Source organism: Malania oleifera, chromosome 3 (genome assembly GCF_029873635.1).
Source record: "Malania oleifera isolate guangnan ecotype guangnan chromosome 3, ASM2987363v1, whole genome shotgun sequence".
Classification (NCBI taxonomy): Eukaryota; Viridiplantae; Streptophyta; class Magnoliopsida; order Santalales; family Ximeniaceae; genus Malania; species Malania oleifera.
In genome coordinates this window covers 26,942,159-26,964,734 of record NC_080419.1, presented here as the reverse complement: position 1 = coordinate 26,964,734, position 22,576 = coordinate 26,942,159, and positions in this window count along the sequence as shown.

Here is a 22,576-nt window from a genome sequence, read left to right as displayed (position 1 = left end):
CCTTACGGTTTCCGTAAAATATCGATTAACCAATGTACTCCCTTTTGGTTTTCGCAAGCCCAAGAACAAATTAGGCTTTGGCTTACTTAATTTCCAATATGCATTATTTTTATGATTGAAAGAATTGCAACATCCACGCAGGTTATATTTTTGCTGAAATTTAAAGAGAGTAAGGGAAAAAGAGTGACACTGCTGTTTTTACAAGGTTTGACTTACTCCATCTTACATCCTCGCCTTAGCTCAACCACCTAAGGATTTCATTATACCTTTTTCCTTCAGGGTGGAACAAAAACCTTTACACACTCCTTCAGTAGGCTAGAGCCGGCCTGTCCGAACGATATACCCTCGTTCGGTCACTCCTTCAATTAGGCTAGAGCAACACCTCCCTAAGTGATATCCCCTCGCTTAGCCAACTATCCAACAATCCTGGAATCATCACAATCTACAAGAATACAAGATAAACTCTGTGTACAAAAATACTATCAAAACACAAAGCAAGTTGTACAAGTTAAATTTCTAATAGTACTTCAAAAAAACTAAATAGAAAACGTGAAGCTAAAGGTTTAGAAGTCACCAATGGTTCTTTCTTATTGATATAAGGATTTTAGATGCAAATCAGAACCCAAGCTTTTCAATCAACTAGAAATTTTGTAGAGTTTCCCCTCAGCAAAAAGGTGTGAGCAAGAATGAGCTTTAGGAGAACTTTAGCATATAAATCGTGTATTGCTTGCTTGCTTTTTTTTTTTTTTTTCCTTTTTTTTTCATTAAGCAAGGTAGGTATTTATAGACCATTTTAAGGAAAAGTTTTCTTATTTAACATGGAGCATTTAGGTAACTTTTCAAAAGATATTAATTCAAAGAATCAATTTTGAAAAACTTCCCGCAAGTTTGAATTTTAAAATTTCCCATAGAGTCAGTCAGCTGACCCACTCGACTAGGTAATTTTTTGCACTAGTCAGTCGGCTAGACAAACAGCTGACACTATTTTGTCTCTCAAAAATTAATTCTGATAAATTATCAGTTGGCTAACTGAACCACGTTCAAAATAGTCAGTCGGCTGGGCACTGTTAGTCGGCTTTTAGTTTATTGAGTTAGTCCGCTGGATAGTTAACTTTGTTGAAGGTTTCCTGTAAGTCGGCTGACTGAACCACGTTCAGTAATGGTCAGTCGGCTAGATACTGTCAGTTGGTTGGGTACTTTTAGTTCAATGAGTCAGCCGGCTGGGTAGTCCTATTTTTCAAATATTTTCTATTTTTTGATTTCTTTAAAATTTAGTTTACTTGAAAAAACTTAATTATAACTTTTCAAAAACATTTTCAAGAGTTTCTTTACTTGAAAGAACTTAATTATAACTTTTCAAAAATATTTTCAAGAGTTTTTCAAGTACTAGTCTCTAGGTCTTTGTATCTTAAGGAGCTTTACATATCTAAATAGAAATGACTTGAAGTACTTACAAATTTCCTTCTAAACATGATCTCCTTAATCATTAAGTCTTGTAGCCTCTTGAGGTTCACTTTTGACTTCAAGAACTGCTTCGCCTTTAAGCTCTTCATTTTTCATACATTGCTTCAATATACAGAGAAGCTTTCACTTTGATTGACATTGATCTCCAACTTACTTCATGATTAACCGTGAGTATCCTTTTACTTAGACCTAAAATAAAACCACTCAACAACGCATGTTAAAACATCATTCATTTTGTTATCATAAAAACAAGATTGAAAAGCCCAGTTAGACCAACACTTTCCCTTCTCTTCTCCCTACTCTCTCTCTCATTCTCCCATTCTCTCAGCTATCTATCCTATTCTCTTCCTTTCTTTCTTGCTTTTCTTTCCTTCTTGCTGCCTCCACCCTGTTGTTCTGCTCCCAGCTGCTACAACCACCCAGCCGAGCTGAACCTGTTGTCGTGCACTGCCGCCATAGCCACTGCCAGAATCCTCTGTAGCTACTTTAGCAACCACAAGGCAAGCAACCCATTGCTCCGATTGTTGCTGCCAAGGATCCCAACCACCCACTACTCCGGCTGTCTATTTCCAAGAAGCCCATTGTGCTGCCAAAATTGCTGCCTCTCTATCTCGGCCAGCTTTGCTTCCTCTCTCTCTCTCTCTCTCTCTCTCTCTCTCTCTCTCTCTCTCTCTCTCTCTCCCTTTTTCTCTTCTCTCTTCCTTTAGTTTTATTTTTATTTTTTTATTTCTTTTAATTAAATGAATAATTGTATTTTTTTTCTAGTAAAATTTTAATTAAAGTTATAATTTTTAAATCGTGGCTATTTGTTTTCTTTCTTTCTTATTTAATATTAGCAATAGATTTAATTTTATGCTTGAAGTAGTTTTTAGTTGATTAAAGTTCAGGTTGGTATTTTGAAAAAAAAAAAAGGAGGGGGAATAAAATACCAAAAAGAAAAAAAATATATTTCCTTTAAGATTTAAATTTGTTTTCTTTTGTTTTAGAGTTAAATTGTGCTAGGTTTTCTTTAATATTTAGTGTAGGTTAATTAAATTCCGAATTTTTATTGTGTTTCCAGTTATCGTTAATTGTTGAAAGAGTTAAATTTTTGTTCTTGCTTGCATTAAAATTTATTTCTTTTTGTGTCAATTGAGGTGTTAGAATTGCACGTTAATTACGAGTTTGTGTTTGATAGAGTTTTTACCGTACCTTAAGCTACGTAGGAAGGTTATCATCTTTAGTTTTTATTCCGAAGTTCAAATGCGTGTTTCAACTCTCGTTCGGTTGTTAACGTAAGATTTCCGTTTCTTGTTGTTAAATTCAGTGCGCGTTAGGAATTAGAATTTAACTAGCATGTTCGTTTAATTTATCAAAAGAAATCTAAAAAATCCAAAAAACCCAAATCTGAACTGTGTTCAGTGCCCTTTTTGCTTCTTATTTTCTGATTGGAATTACATAAAACTTGAGATTAAATTGCATTCCCTGAGGAGACGATCTGGCTTTTGGGTTAAATATTACACGAAAAAACTCCTATACTTGGGATATCTTCCGACCTGCTCATTTTTAGAGTTCCAATTTTAATTTCAAATTTTGTGTTTCTCCAATTATTTTTGATTTTTCATTAAATAAAAATTATATATATATATATAAAATAAAAATTTGAAAAAATTGAAAAAAATTTGATCATGCTTGTTTGCTGCTGTGTTGGAGAATTTTTGTTGTTGCATTGATGTTTGATGCCCTAGGTCCAAGATAATTTGAATAAACTTTCTAAAATTTCACTTAGCACCAGTAGCGACACATAGAACACAAAATCTAACTGTTCCCCTGTTACTTTTACGAGTGATTCTGAAATTGATTTGAGTAATTTGTTTGAAGAATTCTTTGAGGGAGTTATGGCTGCACTGGCACCACGTACACTTCAGGATTTTCTATAGCCTACACGCACATCTACACCTTCCTGTATTGTGTTACCACAAGATGTAACGAACTTCACCATTAAGCATGGTACATTATCTGTGATACCCCAGTTTCACAAGATGGATTCTGAGAGTCCATACCAACACTTGATAGATTTTGAGTTGGTCTGCACCACATTCATTAATAAGGCTAGAACCGATGAGTATATCAAACTTCGCCTATTTCCTTTTTCTTTGAAAGATAAGGCAAAAATCTGGTTTAATTCTCTACGACCTAACTTTATTACTAGCTGGGTTGAAATGCAACCTATTTTCTTACATAAGTTCTTTCCTTCTCAGAGAACTCAGTACTTACAGGAGCAGATCAGTTAGTTCATGCAGAGAGGTGACAAGACGTTCCAAGCTTTCTAGGAGAGATTCAAGGACCTGATGAATATATATCCACACCATGGATTTGAATCATGGAGGTTGGTGAATTATTTTTATACTACTTTAACCCCTGCATGTAAACTGTTTGTCCAGACCATGTACTACGAGGAGTTCTTCAGTAAGGAACTGGATAAGGCTTTATCATTCTTCGATTACTTAGCTGAGAGTGCCCAACAATAGAACACAGGACAAGAACAAGCACCAATAGTAGCAAAACCTCTCAGAGCGATTAGTGGTGGCAGTAGATACAAGGTCAAAGAAGAAATTAGCCTACAGGATTTTATAGCTGCGTTGTCTAAGAAACTAAAGGTTATGAAATCAGAAAAAGTGAAAGCTGAGGATTGCTCTATCTGTAAGACCTCAAACCACAGGATTTAGGATTGTCGTTTACTACCAGTTTGGCATGAGAGTAGATTTGATCGGGTACAATCAGCGAATTGGGTTAACAAATCTCAGAATCTGCCGTTCTCGAATACTTATAATCTTGGATGGAGGAATCACCTGAACCTCTCATGGAGGAATGATCTGTCCAGTCCATCATCCTCACAATATCAGCAAGTTCCTCAATCTTATGTACCACCTCCGCAGCTGCTATATTATCTAATTGCAGCTCCTCAACAGCAGTATCAGCCGCAATAGATTTCTCAGAGCTATGTACCTCGGGGATTTCAACCAAATTTAGCTCCTATTCCAGCAAAGAAATCTCTAGATGATAGCATGGCATAGATGGCGAACATGTTTCAGCAATTCATGTAGCTTCACGTTACGACCAACAATCAGAGTAATTAAGCCTTCGGCCAACTGAGAGATGCCATGAATAAGATAAGCACATAGCTGAATACCTTAGAAAAAGGAAAATTTCCTGCACAACCTTAGCCTAATCCCCAGCACAATATTTCAGGGGATGCTTTTGAGTCAGCTAAGGAAATTATTACCTTGAGAAGTGGAAGGAAGTTTCCCATCCTAAAATGCCTCCTGATCAACAAACAGTTACTCCAACACCTGAAGTGACATCTGAGACAGATAAAGGAAAAGAAAAATCAGATGAAGCAAGCTCAAGTTCAAAGAAGTCAAATAATGAGGATGAGACTGTTAAGGAGTATCAACCTGTGGTACCCTATCCTCAGCGGTTGACATCTGGTTAGAAAAATAAGTATCACATTGAGATCCAAGAAATATTCAAACAGGTGAAGATTAATATTCCACCTTTGGATGTCATACGGCAAGTCCCCGCATATGCAAAATTTTTGAATGACCTATGCACAGTAAAAAGGAAACTGAACGTGAAGAAAAAGACTTTCTTGATTGAGCAAGTTAGCACATTGATTTTGAGTCAAACTCTGCAGAAACTCAGAGATCCTGGTTCTCCCACTATTTCTATCATGATTGGTGAATCTCGTATTGGGATAGCTTTACTTGATTTTGGGAATAGTGTGAACTTGCTCCCATATTCGATATATGAACAGCTAGTTTTGGGTGAGTTGAAGAAAATCACTATGACGCTACAGTTGGCAAACATATCCATAAAAGCTCCTCGGGCGTTGTTGAGGATGTATTAGTTCAAGTTCAAAAATTTTACTACCCCGTGGACTTCGTTGTTCTGGACATGCAACAGCCTGTCTCCACCATATATCAAGCCCCAGTTATTCTTGGGTGACCATTTCTTGCTACTTCTAATGCCCCGATTAATTGTCGAAACAGAGTACTTAAGCTCGCGTTTGGAAACATGACATTGGAAATGAACATATTTAATGCTCACAAGATGTCAAGTGGGTGTGATGACTCAGAAACACATGTAGTCGATGTAATAGATAATTTGGATATTTCAGAGCTACTATCAGTACTTGATGTTGATGGCGTGTTTGAAAATGACTCTTCTGAACAGCTTGAGATTTTTGATGAAAAATTGCTAGGATCAGAGGGGCAGTTTCCAGAGATAGATGGTTCCCCTCACTTGTTGGATGCAAGTTACACAAGTAATTGGCATAAGCCAACGGTTGAGGCTATTGACCTACCCAAAATTACGAAGTCATCAGAAGAAGAAATTCCAACACTTGAGGTGAAACCATTGCCAGAAGAGCTAAAATATGTTTTCCTGGGTTCAACAGAAGGCACATTCTCTGTAGTAATTTCTTATCACCTTACCCTTAAACAAGAAAATGAGTTATAGCAGGTACTAAGGAAGCATTGCGGAGCGATAGGATATACCATTGCAGACATCAAGGGTATTGACCCTTTGATTTGCACTCACAACATCTTCCTTGAAGGAGACGCTAAACCAATTTGAGATGCACAATGGAGGTTGAATCCAACCATGAAGGAGGTAGTAAAGAACGAAGTGCTGAAATTATTAGTTGCCGATATCATCTACCCGATCTCCGACAGCAAATGGGTAAGCTCGACACAGGTAGTTCCAAAAGAATATAGTTTAACTATCATTGAAAATGATAATGGAGAGTTGATCCTATCTAGGAAAGTAACAGGTTGGAGAATGTGCATTGACTATCACAAATTGAATTTGGTTAATCGAAAAGATCACTTCCCGTTACCTTTCTTAGATCAGATACTCGAAAAAGTAGCTGGTAATTCCTTTTACAGTTTCTTGGATGGATTTTCTGGTTATTATCAAATTGTTGTAGCACCTGAGGATCAAGAGAATACTACATTCACTTGTCCCTTCTGTACTTTCTCCTTTCGTAGAATGTCATTCGGTCTATGCAATGCACCTACTACTTTCCAGCGCTACATGATGAGTATTTTCTCTAATATGTTAGATGATATGTGTGAAATTTTTATGGATGACTTTTCTGTGTTTGGTAAGTCCTTTGATATTTGTTTGAAAAATTTGACTGCTATTTTAAAAAGATATGAGGAAACGAATTTTCTTTTGAATTGGGAAAAACGTCAATTTATGGTAAGTAGTGGTTTAGTACTTGGTCATTTGGTTTCTGAGCGTGGTATAGAGGTTGACAGGGTCAAGGTAGAGTTGATTTCCCAATTACCTGTCCCTAAGGTAGTTGGAGATATCCGTTCTTTCCTTGGTCATGTCGGCTTCTATAGGCATTTTATTCATGGTTTTAGTAGTATTGTTAAACCATTATGTATTTTATTGCAGAATGAGACTGAATTCTTGTGGACTGATGAATGTCAACAGACTTCTGAAACGCTAAAGAAACATTTGACTATTGCGCCCATCATGCAACCTCCTCGGCGGGACTTGCCATTTGAAATCATGATTGATGCTAGTGACTACGCCCTTGGTGCCGTTCTAGGTCAAAGAATTGACAACAAGTCTTCTGTCATTTATTATGCGAGTCGAACTTTGAATGATGCTCAAAAAAATTATACCACCACTGAGAAGGAGTTGTTAGCTGTTGTATTTGCCTTAGAAAAATTTCATTCTTATGTCATTGAATCGCCTGTTATTATTTTTACTGATCACTCTGCTTTGAAATATTAGTTAGCAAAGAAAGATGTTAAACCCAAGTTGATCAGATGGATTCTACTTCTTTAGGAATTTGACATCACTATTTGAGATAAAAATGGCATGAAAAATGTTGTAACTTACCATCTCTCTCGTTTGCAGCTACTTGATGTGTCTATATCTCCCTCTCCCTTAAATGATGATTTTCTTGATGAGCGTCTTTTTGCAGTGTCACGCGCTTCGTGGTTTGCCGATATTGTGAATTACCTTGTCACCGACCGAAAGCCAGAACATTGGTTAACTCAAGATAAGCGTAAGTTCCTTGCGGAGGTATGACATTATTATTTTGACAATCCATATCTGCTAAAATACTACTCTGACCAATTGGTTCGTAGATGTGTGCCTGATGCTGAATTCACTTCAATGACGCATTTTTGTCATAGTAGAGTATGTGGAGGTCACTTTGCTACAAAGAAAACCATTTCAAAAATTTTCCAAAGTGGACTCTACTAGCCTACTATGTTCAAAGATGTTGAGAATTTTTGTAAAACTTGTAAGGCTTGTCAGAAATTCGGGAAAATTACAGTAAAGAATGAAATGCCTAAGTCTCCCATTTTGACTCTTGAAATTTTTGACTGTTGGGGAATTGACTTTATGGGACCATTCCCGAACTCTTTTGGGCATTCTTACATTTTAGTTGTTGTAGACTATGTTTCAAAATGGGTGGAAGCTATACCTTGTAGAACAAATGACCACAAGGTTGTCATCCATTTTCTCAAGGAGCTATTCACACGTTTTGGCATGCCCAAGGTGATCATTAGTGATAGAGGGTTGCATTTTTGTAACAAACCTTTTGGAAAAATCATGCAAAAGTATAAAGTGGCCCATAAGGTCTCTGCTCCAGACCAGCCTCAGATTAATGGCCAAGTTGAGTTGGCTAATAGAGAGATCAAAATCATACTTGAGAAAACCATGCGTCCTAATCGAAAAGACTGGTCAGAGAAACTTGTTGATGCACTCTGAGCCTACCAAATTGCTTTCAAGACAAAATTAGGGATGTCTCTTTACATGTTAGTTTACTGTAAGACATGTCATTTACCTATTGAAATTCAACATCGTGCTTTATGGGCTATAAAATAGATTAACCTTTCACTTGATGATGCCAAAGGTTTAAGGAAATTGCAGGTATATGAGCTTGAAGAGTCTAGGAGGGAAGCTTACGACAATGCTCGCTTATCCAAGGAGCGGATGAAGTTGCTACATGATAGGAAAATCAAAGACAAACAACTTTTTTCTTTCTCAGCAAGTGCTTCTCTATGACTCCAGATTGCATGTGTTTCCTGGGAAACTGAAGTCCCGATGGGGTAGCCCGTACGTTGTTGAAAAAGTTCATTTTCATGGCATGGTGGAGATTGTAGATCCAAAGAGTGTCAACTGTTTCACATTTAATGGATAGCGTCTAAAGCCCTTCATGACTCCATTGATTCCAAAAAAAGAGGTCTTGCTTCTGCAAGACCCTAGGGGAGTCCTCTGACCTTTCTATATTACTGTTTTTATTTTTCATTTTTTTTCTTTTCATTTTATTTGTTTTTATTTTCATTTCTCTTTTCTTTTTATGTTGCATTAGTTGGTAGTAATTTTTTATTCGTTTGTTCACTCGTGCACAGTTTTTCTATTTCCCCTATGCTTTCACATTTAGGACAATGTTCCACTTTAGTTGGGGGGGTGAGAATTTGCATGTGACACTGTGCATGTCTACTTGCTGGGTTTTGTATTAATTACACTGATTTATGTCATGATGAACACTGACTTATACCCTTCACATATTTGAATATAACCTAAGAATTACACACTTGAGTCATTTATGTGTAGTTTCTCTTTATATGATTTTGTAACTCCACGAAGAATTGATTGGTAGTATACTCGTGTTAATCTAGTTATATAAACTTTTGTATTTACATGGTATCTCATAGGTCTAAAAATACACGTTCACATGACTTGTAACACTTAGGGTTCCTTATGAGCATTGAGAAGGCACCTGTGGCGACTATGACACCTTGTGAGGTACTGTTGAGTCATTTATCGTTCTTTTGATTTTTTGACGTTAGCTCAGAATTCATGAAACTCAACTTTCCCTTTTTTTTTTTCTAGATATTCTTTGTACACTAGTCTATGTTTTTTACTTGTTAGCTTAGAGGTGTCATCTAGTGGGGAGATAGAAACTTAAGTCTTGTGGCCAACTCAAGATGTGAAGGCTAAACCACCCTTAGAAATAGACTTAGTTCATGGACTACTGTTCGAGCTTAATTCCTATTGGTAGTATGAAGACAACAAAAGAAGTGTAATCATTGTCCTAATTGACCACGAAAATACAAAAATTGAAGAATGAACAGAAAAGAGAATAATAAAATTAGAAATGCACATGAAATGAAAGATTAATATCTGCTACATAGAAATGCATAAAAAGTCATGGTGTGATGCCCTAAAACTCGCCAAATGGGGCCCTGGTGCCATGTGTTCCAATCACCTGTATCTGATACCATAATTAACATGCATGCAGTGGAATATAAATAAATAACCTCAAATAAATACCAGAGTTCCATATAACAACCTGAAAATGAACACTACAACATCCAGTTATCCGTATCCATAACTATCATTTAAAACATAACCCAATACAAATATATTTGTATATATACCAATATCTCACAATACCCCAAAAAAGAAACCACCAAAAATAGTCCCAGCCTAGGCCTTCAAGCTCGATCTCCAGAAGAACCTGAAAAGTTGTTAATCCACTAGGGTGAGACACTTCTCAGTAAGGGTGGAATAAATTATAATAGTGTGTGACAAATGAGTTTTAATATTTATATATCAAAATAAACTACTTCTCATATAATATCAATAACAACTGAGAAAACATATCATTAACAACATCACTGACATCTAATATCATGCACACATCTAATATGCACAAGTACATAACTTTTATGCAAGCGAAAGTCCCCGAAGATAGAGAAAATTATCCGCCCATACAAGTAGCTTCCCTCTGCTTTGGTACCTAAAAGATACCTACCAGAGCACTCACCTTACTCAGTAAGCCCTCAGGTGGAGAATTACCTCGCCGTTTGTATACACATCCTTATTATTTTAAAGGCTAATGTTTCCAAGAATTGGGATGTCTACCCGCCCATACAAGTAGCGCCCCTTTGCCCTCATACCCAGAAACTACCTATCAGAGTACTCGCCTTTCTCAGCAAGCCCCCAGCGGTATGTTTATCTCACCGCATGTGCACACATGCAATCACAATATGCTATATCATTATTATTATGTTTTAATTAAATTCACATGCACAACACATCCACACAGGAATCATGCAACTTATACTTCGTCTTCCAATGTCCTTAGTACGTAACCCACACAGGCACCTACGTACTTCTTATCTACACGTAGCCCACACAGACACCACTATCCACACAAGGTACATAACATGGCCCACACAGGCACCATCATCCACACAGGATACATAACACGGCCCACACAGGCACCATCATCCACACTAGATATAACGTGGCCCATACAGGTACCACTCCGACTTCCGCAGCAAATGGCCCACACAGGTACCACTATTCACCAGCATCCAATCCCCATGACCTACCCATAGTACATCAGTAGAACAAGCTCCTCTGGTCTGCCAATGTCCTACCCCATATAAATGACAATATAACAAACTCCTCGGCCTGCTAACGGCATATCATGATTTATATATAGGTAATATAATAACCTACTCATGCCAACATTATATTGAGATGCATACGAATAATCACACCAGTTAATTCATACATTTCCACACAGGAATCCAAAAGATCAATACATTCCCACACAGTACCCCAACAGATCGATACATTTCCACATAGGAGTCAAACATAACAATTCATTCATCATGCCATAATTATTACAAGCATCCTCATATGGAAGCCCAAATACCATAGTAATTCATATTCAATTTATTACAAAAATTTGTTCTCATGTCACACGAGTTTAATATCATATGAAATTATCCTAGATATAAATCTTAAACAAAATCATCATTTTCCAGTACTCAGGCTGTTCTAAAAATCATATAGATAAATAATAAATTTCATATGCTCGTAAATAACCGGCTCACCTTAATAAAATACTAACATAATTTTATTCCCCCTTACCAAATTTCCTGAACCACGCCTGTAGGGTTCCCAAAATTGTACCCGTGGCGTTCACCCAAACCTTGATTCAATCAAATCAACCCCAATAAAATATTATTTTAACCTTTCCTAATTTACAATAATTAAATAACAATTAATTTCTAAATAAATCATTTATCCTAGTTTTGAGGCTATACCTACAACGACCCCATGAGAAATCCGCTCCGCTAGACTTGTAGAGAATCATCCCTAGATTCTCGTGGTGGTGTCCAATCGTCAATTTGGCTTAAAATTTAGGAAAAATTGAGGTAAGAGTGAGAATTTGCCTTACCTCAAGAGATATTCCTACGTTACTCCTACAACAAATCCACTTCGGTAGAAATGTCGGTGGCGGAGAATGGAGTCCAGTGGTATTTTCAGATTTTCAATTGGGCAGGAATTTGCCGCGAAATCGTAGAGAGAGGAGTGGAGAGCGTGAGAGTGTTTTTTTTTTCCCCCCCTTTTCCTTCCTTTCTGTTCTATTACATGAGAAGAATTTTTTTTTTTTTTTTCCTCTTCCTGCTTTGTTCCAGGAAGCTTAGGCACTAAGCTTTCTTTTTTTTTTTTTTCCTTTACTTTATACATTATTATATACTTATATATATATATATATATATATATATATATATAGTTTATCCTTATATGTATTTAAGCATATATATACACATAACCCTCAAATTTCTTAATTTAATTAATTTCCTTAATAATGTTTAATTAATTAATTAATACTTAATATTTATTTTTTTATTTTATTTTATTTTTTTGGGTTACTACACATGGACACGACACATGTTCTCCATATATGAAGGCTCTTCAACCACTTAATGCCTAAGATGTATTCATGTCTGATTTGTGAATAAGTTTATCTAGGGTGGTCTTGGTTGGACGTGACGAGTAGGTGAGAAGATGCTAAGGTGAAGGACCCGACACCTCACAAATAGGCTAGATCCTTTTCAAACTAGTCCACTTCATACACTTAGCGTTTGTTCCTTACAATATGTGGGATGTTGTGACACTCCTCCTCACATATGATGAGTGAACCTATCCTTTTTGAGTGGTTTTTTAGGGCATACCAGTTAGGCCGAGTCAAAACGACCATTCTGTAGGTGTCCATTGGTATCCTGGGTGTAACGAGTCATACACATATCTCGATATTTCACCTATTGATACTCGGATTTATATGACTACATTAACTCTGAATTGTACTGCTGGTTAACTTCATGTGAGTATACTGTTCTTAATCGCTATATAATGATGAAACTTGCATGAGTGACGTGCTTCGAAATTGTGTGCATTAAATATAAACGAGCTGATGTGAAATTTGGTTATATTCTTGTATGTGAAACAGTATGGTTGTGTCGCATGTGCATTCATTTTTGTTTGAGTTAGTACTTTTGGATACCGCCCTAGAATTCATTTACGTTATTTGCTAGAAACTAGCGAAACATTAGTTGGGGGTGTCACTACATACTTAAATTGCGTAATTAGGTGATTTAATTCATGTATAGAGGCTTATATTTTAATTTTAGAGAAAGATGAAAAAATTATCTATAATTGTTGTGTTTTAAGTTTTGAGCGATATGGGCTCTAAGATGGCCAAAGTTGGGCTTGTTCACTGGGAAACAAAAAAGAAAAAAGAAAAAGAAGAAGCAAGAAACAAACAAAAAACAAGAAAAAAAATATTTTTTTCATTTGACTTGGACATGCTGCCGGGTCCTTGAAGGATTGCGCCGTGTAGGTCTCTCTCCCCCTCACCCTTTATATTTCTCTTCCTCCCTCACAACAACCCGCACCCTCTTCTCTCCCTTCACCCTTCTCTCTTCTTCCTCTCCTTCCCTTCTCTTCTCTCTTTCCTTTCCCTTTAATTCTCTCTGCTCTCTCGTCCTCATGCCCTCTAGCTTCCCTTCCCTTTCTTCTATTCGTTTGTTTTTTTTTTCCTGTTTTTCCCAGCGTCATCCTGCAGCAGCTCTGGCTATCACATCTGTTGCTGTTCCACTGAGCCCCAGCTCCCCTCTCTCGGGTGATCCCTCTCTTCCTTCCCTTTTCTTTCTTTTCCCTTCTCTTCTCCTGCTCTCTCTCTCTCTCTCTCTCTCTCTCTCTCTCTCCCCATTCTCTCGGTTGTCTCTCCTCTTCTCTTCTTTTCTTTCTTGCTTTTCTTTCCTTCTTGCTGCCCCCACCCTGCTGTTCTGCTCCCAACTGCTCATGAACCTGCTACAACCAACCACCCGAGCTCAACCTACAGCCGTGCACTACGGCCATAGCCACTGCCAGAATCCTCCATAGCTACTGCTGCAAGCACAAGCCAAGCCACCCATTGCTCCGGCTATCTGCTGCCAATGATCCGAGCCACCCGATGCTCCAGCTCTTTGTTGCCAAGAAGCCCATCGTGCTGTCGTAGCTGCTGCTCCTCTCCGTCTCGGCCAGCTTTCCTTCCCCCCCCCCTCTCTCTCTCTCTCTCTCTCTCTCTTCTCTCTTCCTTTAGTTTTATTTTTATTTTGTTGCTTTTAATTAAATGAATAATTGTATTTTTTTCTAATAAAATTTTAATTAAAGTTTTAATTTTTAAATTGTGGGTATTTGTTTTCTTTCTTTATTATTTAATATTAGCAATAGATTTAATTTTATGCTTGAAGTTGTTTTTAGTTGATTAAAGTTCGGGTTGGTATCTTGAAAAAAAAAAAAAGGGAATAAAATATCAAAAGAAAAAAAAATTCTTTAAGATTTAAATTTGTTTTCTTTTGTTTTAGAGTTAAATTGTGTTGATTTTTCTTTAAGATTTAGTGTAGGTTAATTAAATTTTAAATTTTTATCGTGTTTCTGTTTATTGTTAATTGTTGAAAGAGTTAAATTTTTGTTCTTACTTGCATTAAAATTTATTTCTTTTTGTGTCGATTGAGGTAGAATTGCATGTTTAATTACGAGTTCGTGTTTGATTGAGTTTTTATTGTACCTTAAGCTACGTAGGAAGGTTATCATCTTTTGTTTTTTTTCCGAAGTTCAAATGCGTGTTTCAATTCTTGTTTGATTGTTAACATAAGATTTTCGTTTCTCGTTGTTAAATTCAGTGCATGTTAGGAATTAAAATTTAAATTGCATGTTCGTTTAATTTATCAAAAGAAATCTCAAAAATCCAGAAAACCCGAATCTAAACTGTGTTCAGTGCCCTTTTTGTTTCATTTTTCTGATTAGGAATTACATAAAACTTGAGATTAAACTGCATTTCCTAAGGAGACGATCTGGCCTTTGGGCTAAACTGTATTCTCTGATTTTTCTTTGACCTGCATTCTCTAATTTTTCTCTGACCTCATATATCTTAGTTGTAACTTTAGGTGTCGGGACAAATGTTGGTCTGTCAATGAGTATCTTAGGTTGGGGAGCTTCTTTTCCACTTTTCGAAGTAATAACGGTCTCCACTATCTCAAAAGAAACATCATGCATTTGTTGCTGTTGGTGCTAGTATTCTTGAGGATTAGGCTGAGGTTCTACCAAAAATTCCTCTTTTTCTAAGATATTCAACTGTGTGCTCATCTCATTAATGGTGTCCCGCAATTCATTTATGGTCTGAGTGTACTGATTGTTAGTTGTGACTTGAATTTGCATGAACTATTGAAAGGCATCCTCAAGAGACTTCTCTGGTGAAGCAGGTGCTGCATTAGATTGAAATCCTGAAAGTACATAAATTTGAGAGATCTGTTGTGGCTGATACTGATGTTGAAAGGCAGCGTGATGATATGAAGATTGATAAGGGGGTGCATAGGTTTGGGAAGGTTGATTCCAAAGTTGCTCTGTACTATTCTCCTTTTCCATCTCCATAGCCTCCACTCTTCTAGTGAGTTCAGCCAGATGTGCCTCAACACAAAAATCATCTTTCAGTTCAAACCGCTCTCCACCATGTACTGCTCTCAATAGTTGAGCTACAATTGGTCTTTTGTCAATCTTAATGTTCCATTACTGAGCATAGTCAGCTAAATGATCTAGAAAATCCAATGTCTCATCAGGCTCCTTGTCGAAGAAATATCCTAAAAACATAGTATGGATGAACTATTTCGATTCAGGAGTCAACGCAGTGTAGAAATAGTTGACCAGACGTCGTGATTAAAATCCATGGTGAGGACACATGTTAACCAGACCTCTAAATCTCTCCTAATTTTCAAGAAATGTCTCATCAACTCCTTGCAAGAATCGACTAATCTGTTCCTACAAAAATTGAGTTCTTTGTGAGGGAAAAAATTTATGTAGAAATTCGTTTTGCATATCAGCCCAACTAGAGATAGAATTAGGCCTAAGAGAATTAAGTCACGCCTTAGCCTTGTCTTTCAATGAAAAAGGAAATAGACGCAATCTAATTGCTTAATTAGTAGTAGTCCCATCTATGAATGTAATACATGCAAGCTCAAAATCAGTTAAATACTGATACAAATTTTCACTCTCCATCCCATAAAATTGAGGTATCATAGATACCATTCTAAGTTTAATGTTAAAGTTCTGTGCATTCTCAGGCAATATGATGCAAGATGGTTGTGTGGTTTGTGTGGGTTTAAAAAAATGCATAAATGTGCGTGGTGCAGGTGTAGCCAATTTTTTTTTTTTTTTTTTTTTGAAAACTCAAAATTTTTCCCTTTTTTTTCTTTTTCTTTTTCATGAGAAAAATTAAAATAATGAGAAAAACACTAGTTTGAAACTAAAACTGACATTCACCGGCAACAACGCCAAAAACTTGACTCACTCTAAAAATGAGCAACTCGGAAGCTATCTCAAGTATAGGAGTTCAATCGTATAATAATTAACCCAAGGGTCAGATCGTCTCCTCAAGGAATGCAGTTTAGTTCCAAAATTTGTGTAGTTCCAAAATAAATTAAGAAAATACAAATTACTCAACATAGTTCAGATTCAGTTTCCGACGATTTTTAAGGTTTTTACAATAGAATTTAAATTCTAACTAAAAATTAAATATGCATGAAATAACTTAAATAAATACCAGATTCAATGCCAGAATAATGAAGAAACTAAACCCTGTAATCATTCAACTAAATAAATATATTAACTTTAAACCTAAACCCAAGCAAGAATACACTCTAAAAAAAAACACCAACTTTAATAATAAAACCACCCAAAGAAAATAATTAAATCCCTATAAAAACTTTAAATAATAAGAGAAATTGAAATTAACAATAATAATGCTTGAACAAAAATTTAAATGTGAGAGAGAGAGAGAGAGAGAGAGAGATTTAAATAGAAATTTATTTAGTAAAAAGAAAATTCTTAAATTAAACAAACTATTTTTAAACAAAAATTAATCCAAACTTTGAATAAATTAAAAACTTAATAATAAAATTAATTTTAACAAAATTGAGTTCAAAGAAAGAAAGAGATGAGAGAGTAAGGGAGAAGAGAGAGAGAGATAGCCAAAAATCGGAGAGAGATCGAGAGTCTTTTGTTGTTTTGCGCACCACCGCCTCCCGCTGCTCCCTTTGTAACGACCTGCTTATTAAATTGATTTTTTTTCCTTCATAATGGCAAATAACATACTCTGATACCATAGTATTAACCTAAGCAGCATAAAGCAGAAATCATAAAAACACAACCATAAACCATTATATACAATACCACATAATACTAGAGTACTACATGTTTCCAAAATATGTACATGTATTTGTTTCCCAAAAATACCCACAACTAGTTAGGGTTTACAAAAAAAAAACGTTCCCAAAATGATACTCACTCTCTGACAGGGCACTACAGATGCCCCTCTACTTGCGAGCCTGGTCTGCTCGCCTACCTGGATCACCTGAAAAATATTTCAACATTGGAATGAGTCATCGCTCAGTAAGAAGAAATATGTTATTACTAGTGTGTGGCAAATGAGCTACTATATATATATATATATACATATCATGAAATCTGTTTCATATAAATATGAATAACTGAGTACAACAGTACAACACAAATAATAAAGTACACCACCCCTTTTCCCTATTACTTGACATATCAGTATTATGGTTATAATTCAAAATACTTCTAATGTATATAAGTAGGATCCCCGTTTCTGTAAATCAATACTTAAGTAATAGTAACTGAAATTGTTCCCTGTGGCTATCTGTGTCATGACATGCCCCTCATGAAGAGGTTGTGCGGCCTGTAGGCTGGATTTACCCTGGCTGGCCAACTAGGAATAAATCACTGAACTTCGTTAGTTTACCTACCAACCTCAACCCATATCTGGATAGGGAGCCTAACCTCTTCAAGGGTCTAGGTGGTCGACTTTACCACGTATATCTGAATAGGTGATTGCACTCATAAAGTAATATAGTATCTGTAGCTGCAAGTCCAACAGGGTCTGATATCATATAATACTTTTCTATACATATCTATCTGATTTACTATGATTCTGAAGTAATCATATTAACCATGATGCTGCATAACGTACCGAAATCTGAATAATCATATCATGGAACTGCATATTCATAATACTGGAATTCGTATAGTCATGGTACTGAAATTCGTAAAATCATGGTACTGAAGTTCTCATAATCATAGTACTTTAAATCCGTAAAATCATGGTACTAAAATTCATAAAAATCATGAAACTACAATTCGTAAAACATATCCCCGTACTACATACATATTCACAAGTCACACCATACTTTAATACATAATTTTTGTAAATAAATACACTGTATAATATTTAGAAACTTCCTAGCATAGCATATTTCCCTTACCTTAACTTTGAAAAGCCCCTAGGGAATACAAGCCTAACACCCGCAGTGCCTCCTACAAAACACCCTGAAACCAACATATGCCACAACATAATGTCAGTATTTTTCCATCTATATCATTTCCTATAACTGCTAGAAAGCCAAAAACTAGCTAAAAGGCCTTACCCTGAATTTGAGAAGAAATCCAACTCTATTTTCCCGACGATCTGCTCTGGCAGATTCGCAGAGAACTTCGCCAGGAGCATCGTGGTAGCCTCGGATCGTCGATCCGACAACCGCTGGGGCCGAAAAAGAAGAGAGAAGGGAGAGGGAGTCGTAAGAGAGAGAGAGAGAGAGAGGAGAGAGAGAGCAGCGAGAGAAATGAGAAATATCCCGGATTTTCACTATTTATAGGGCCAGGTTCGTCGACGAGACACGTCACCTCGTCGATGAGCCCTTCACAAAATTCGACGATGAGACCCTGTGTTCGTCGATGAAATTCTAAGTAGCCCGAACCGTCTCTCAGTATTTTCTTGTCGACGAAGCCCTGTGTTCGTTGACAAAATTCTAAAGACTTTCGTCAACGAGACCTTATGTTCGTCGACGAAGCTGGGCAATTTTTTGAAATTGTGATTATTTAATATTATCTCCAAAATGCAATGTCGTCAACAAGAATTATTATTACTAAAATGCTATTATTCTTTGGGTCACTACATTCTCCCCTCCTTATAAAATTTCGTCCTCGAAATTTACGATCTGTATCTTTATTTATATTCTCCATCTTCCAATAAAGAAAATGGTCTACTTATTTTATTACCTGCCCTCACTTATGGTGGAGGAATACCGTGGTTACATGAGTAGTTCTGGGAGATTACATACACCGAAAGAAAATTTCTCCCAGAACAAAATACTATCTACTAACCATAATCAATACATGTAGCTGCAAAAGAAAACTTATTTAACCATTATACTTTACCTGAGTATCTCTACACCTCTTGGAACAAATGTGGGTCTCTCTGTCTAATCTGCTCCTCGAGTTCCCAAGAAACTTCCTCTATGACATGATTTCTCCACAAAACTTTAACTAACTGTATTTCTTTAGTGCGTAAAGTCTGAACCTTTTTGTCCAAAATCTGAACTGGTACTTCTTCATATGTTAAAGCCTCACTGACTTCCAGTTCTGCATGGCTGATGATATGGGAAGGATCTGGGACGTATTTCCTCAATATAGAAACATGAAATACGTTATGAACTCGGAATAAGGATGGCGGTAAAGCCAGCTGATAGGCTACTGACCCAATCTTCTCAAGTATCTCCAAAGTGCCAATAAACCTAGGGCTCAACTTACCCTTCTTCCCAAATCTCTAAATTCCCTTCAATTGTGCTATCTTTAGAAAGACATGATGACCTACTCTGAATTCCAATTCCCAGCGGCGAGTATCTGCATAACTTTTCTGCCGACTCTGCGCTGCACTGATCCTATCACGAATAAGTCGGACTTTATCACATGCTTGCTGAATTATCTCGAGACCCAAAACTCGCCTTTCTCCAACTTCATCCCAGAAAAGAAGAGATCTGCATCTCCTACCATATAATGCTTCATAGGATGCCATGCTGATGCTAGCCTAATAACTATTATTATAAGCAAATTCAACTAACAGCAAAAACTGAATCCAGCTACCTCCAAAGTCTAGCACACAAGCACGAAGCATATCTTCCAATACTTGGATGGTTCTCTCAGTCTGACCATCGGTCTAAGGGTGGAAAGCTGTGCTGAATGCTAACTGAGTCCCTAGTGCCTCCTGCAAACTCCTCCAGAATCGTGATGTAAAACATGGATCACGATCCGAGACTGTGGATACTGGCACTCCATGGGATCGTACAATCTCCTGTATATATATATATATATATATATATATATATATATATCTCTCTGCTAACCAGTCCATAGGGTAGCTAACTTTAATGGGCAGAAAATGCGCTGTCTTCGTCAATCTATCAACTATCACCCAAATGGCATTCTGACCATGCAACGCTGGCGGCAGCCTAGTAACAAAATCCATGGATACGTGATCCCACTTCCACTCGGGAATGAAAAGTGGCTACAATTGACCAACTGCCCTCTGGTGCTCAGCCTTAACCTGCTGGCACATCAAACACTACTGCACAAACTCTGCTATCTCTCTCTTTATGCCACTCCACCAGAAAGAATCTCGCAAATCCCTGTATGTTTTTGTACTGCTAGGATGAACAGTGTATAGAGATCTGTGTGCCTCCTCTAGAATCGTCCTCCTGATGCTATCATCTACAAGCACACACAATCTGGTGCGAAATCTCAGAGTCCCATCATCAGAAATACTAAACTCCTCCCCCTGACCGTCCTGAACCCTGGCTATCACCTCCACTAACTCTAGATCATCTCTCTGAGCAACTTTAATCTTCTTATATAACATGGGTTATACAACCAAACTGGCCATAAATGCCTAAGGATCATCCTCCACTAACTCTACACCAAGTCTCTCTAAGTCCAACTTAATCGGATGCTGAATTACTGTTGCTAACTGTGCTGTTTCTCCTGACTTATGACTCAGTGCATCGGCTACCACATTTGCTTTACTTCGGTGGTAACTAATGGTGCAGTCGCAATCCTTGATGAGCTCCAACCACCACCTCTGCCGCATATTCAATTCTTTCTGTGTAAAAATGTATTTCAGGTTTTTATGATTAGAAAATATCTCGCACCTCTCACCATAAAGGTATTGCCTGCAGATCTTCAATGCATGTACTACTGCAGCCAATTCTAGATCGTGGGTAGGGTAGTTCTTCTTGTATTCTTTCAACTGCCTGGATGCATAGGCCACCACCCTACTATGCTGCATCAGCACACAACCGAGCCCTTTCAAGGACGCGTCACTATAGATAACATAACCATCGCCTCCCGATGGAATCGTAAGAACTGGTGCAGTGACGAGCCGCTACTTTAATTCCTGGAAGCTCTGCTTGCACTCTTCATCCCACACAAATCTGGCATTTTTCCTAGTCAACCACGTAAGAGGACCTGCAAAGGCTAAAAAATCCTCAACAAAACGACGGTAATAACCTGCCAGTCCTAAGAAACTCTTGACTTCCTGCACATTCCTCAGCCTAGCTAGATTTACCACTGTGTCAATCTTGCTGGGATCCATTGCAATGTCGTCCCCTGAGATCACGTGGCCTAAAAATGCCACCTTTTCTAGCCAGAATTCACACTTGCTAAACTTAGCATAAAGCTTATCCTCCCTGAGAGTCTGCAGCACCTGCCTCAAATGTACTTCATGATCCTCAAAACTCACCAATATATCATCAATGAAGACTACTACAAACTGATCTAGATACTGGTGAAAAACTCTGTTCATCAAGTCCATGAACACGGCTAGGGCATTCGCCAGCCCAAACGGCATAACGACGAACTCGTAGTGTCTATACCTAGTCCTGAAGGTTGTCTTCGCGATGTCCTCCGCTTTTACTCTCACTTGATGATACCCGAATCTGAGGTCAATCTTGGAATATACCCGCGTACTCTGGAGCTGATCAAACAAATCGTCTATATGGGGTAGAGGATATTTATTCTTGATAGTAACTTTGTTTATCTCCCTGTAATCAATGCACATCCTCATGGACCCGTCTTTCTTCTTTACGAACAACACTGAAGCTCCCCATGGCGATACACTGGGTCATATAAACCCCTTGTTCAACAAATCCTGCAACTGCTCCTTCAATTCTCCCAAGTCGGCTGGATCCATACGATACGGGACCTTAGAGATCGGCGTCGTACCTGGAGGTAAATCTATAGGAAAATCTACCTTTCACACAAAAGGTAACCCTGGTAGCTCCTTTGGAAAAACATCTAGAAATTCCCGTACCACTAGGGTGCTGTCAATCTTCAATTCATTTTCAGATGCTTCTTTTACAAATGCTATAAATCCCTGACCTCCATCCACGACTAATCTGCTCACCTGCACAGCGGACACCAGCTGTGTTGGAGCACGTACCCATGAACCAACGAATCTGAATTCCTACTCTCCAGGAGGTCTGAAAATTACTTCTTTCTGGAAGAAATCAATGCTAGCATGATTGGCAGTCAACTATTCCATACCAATTATTATATCGAACCCGCTCATATCAAACACAACAAGATCTGCTAGTAATACTTTTCCTTGAATTTCTATCGGATAGCCTCTAAGTACCCTCTGACATCTGATCACTAACCCTAATGGCGTAGCTACCGACAGTGCTATATCTAATGACTGGGTCTCATTCTCAAATAATTTAACATAAGATGTAGAAATAAAAGAATAAGTAGCACCCGAGTCAAAGAGAACAATAACAGGATATGATGAAACAGTAAATGTACCTGTCACCACATTCGTAGCAGTCTCTGCATCTCCTGGCATCAGAGC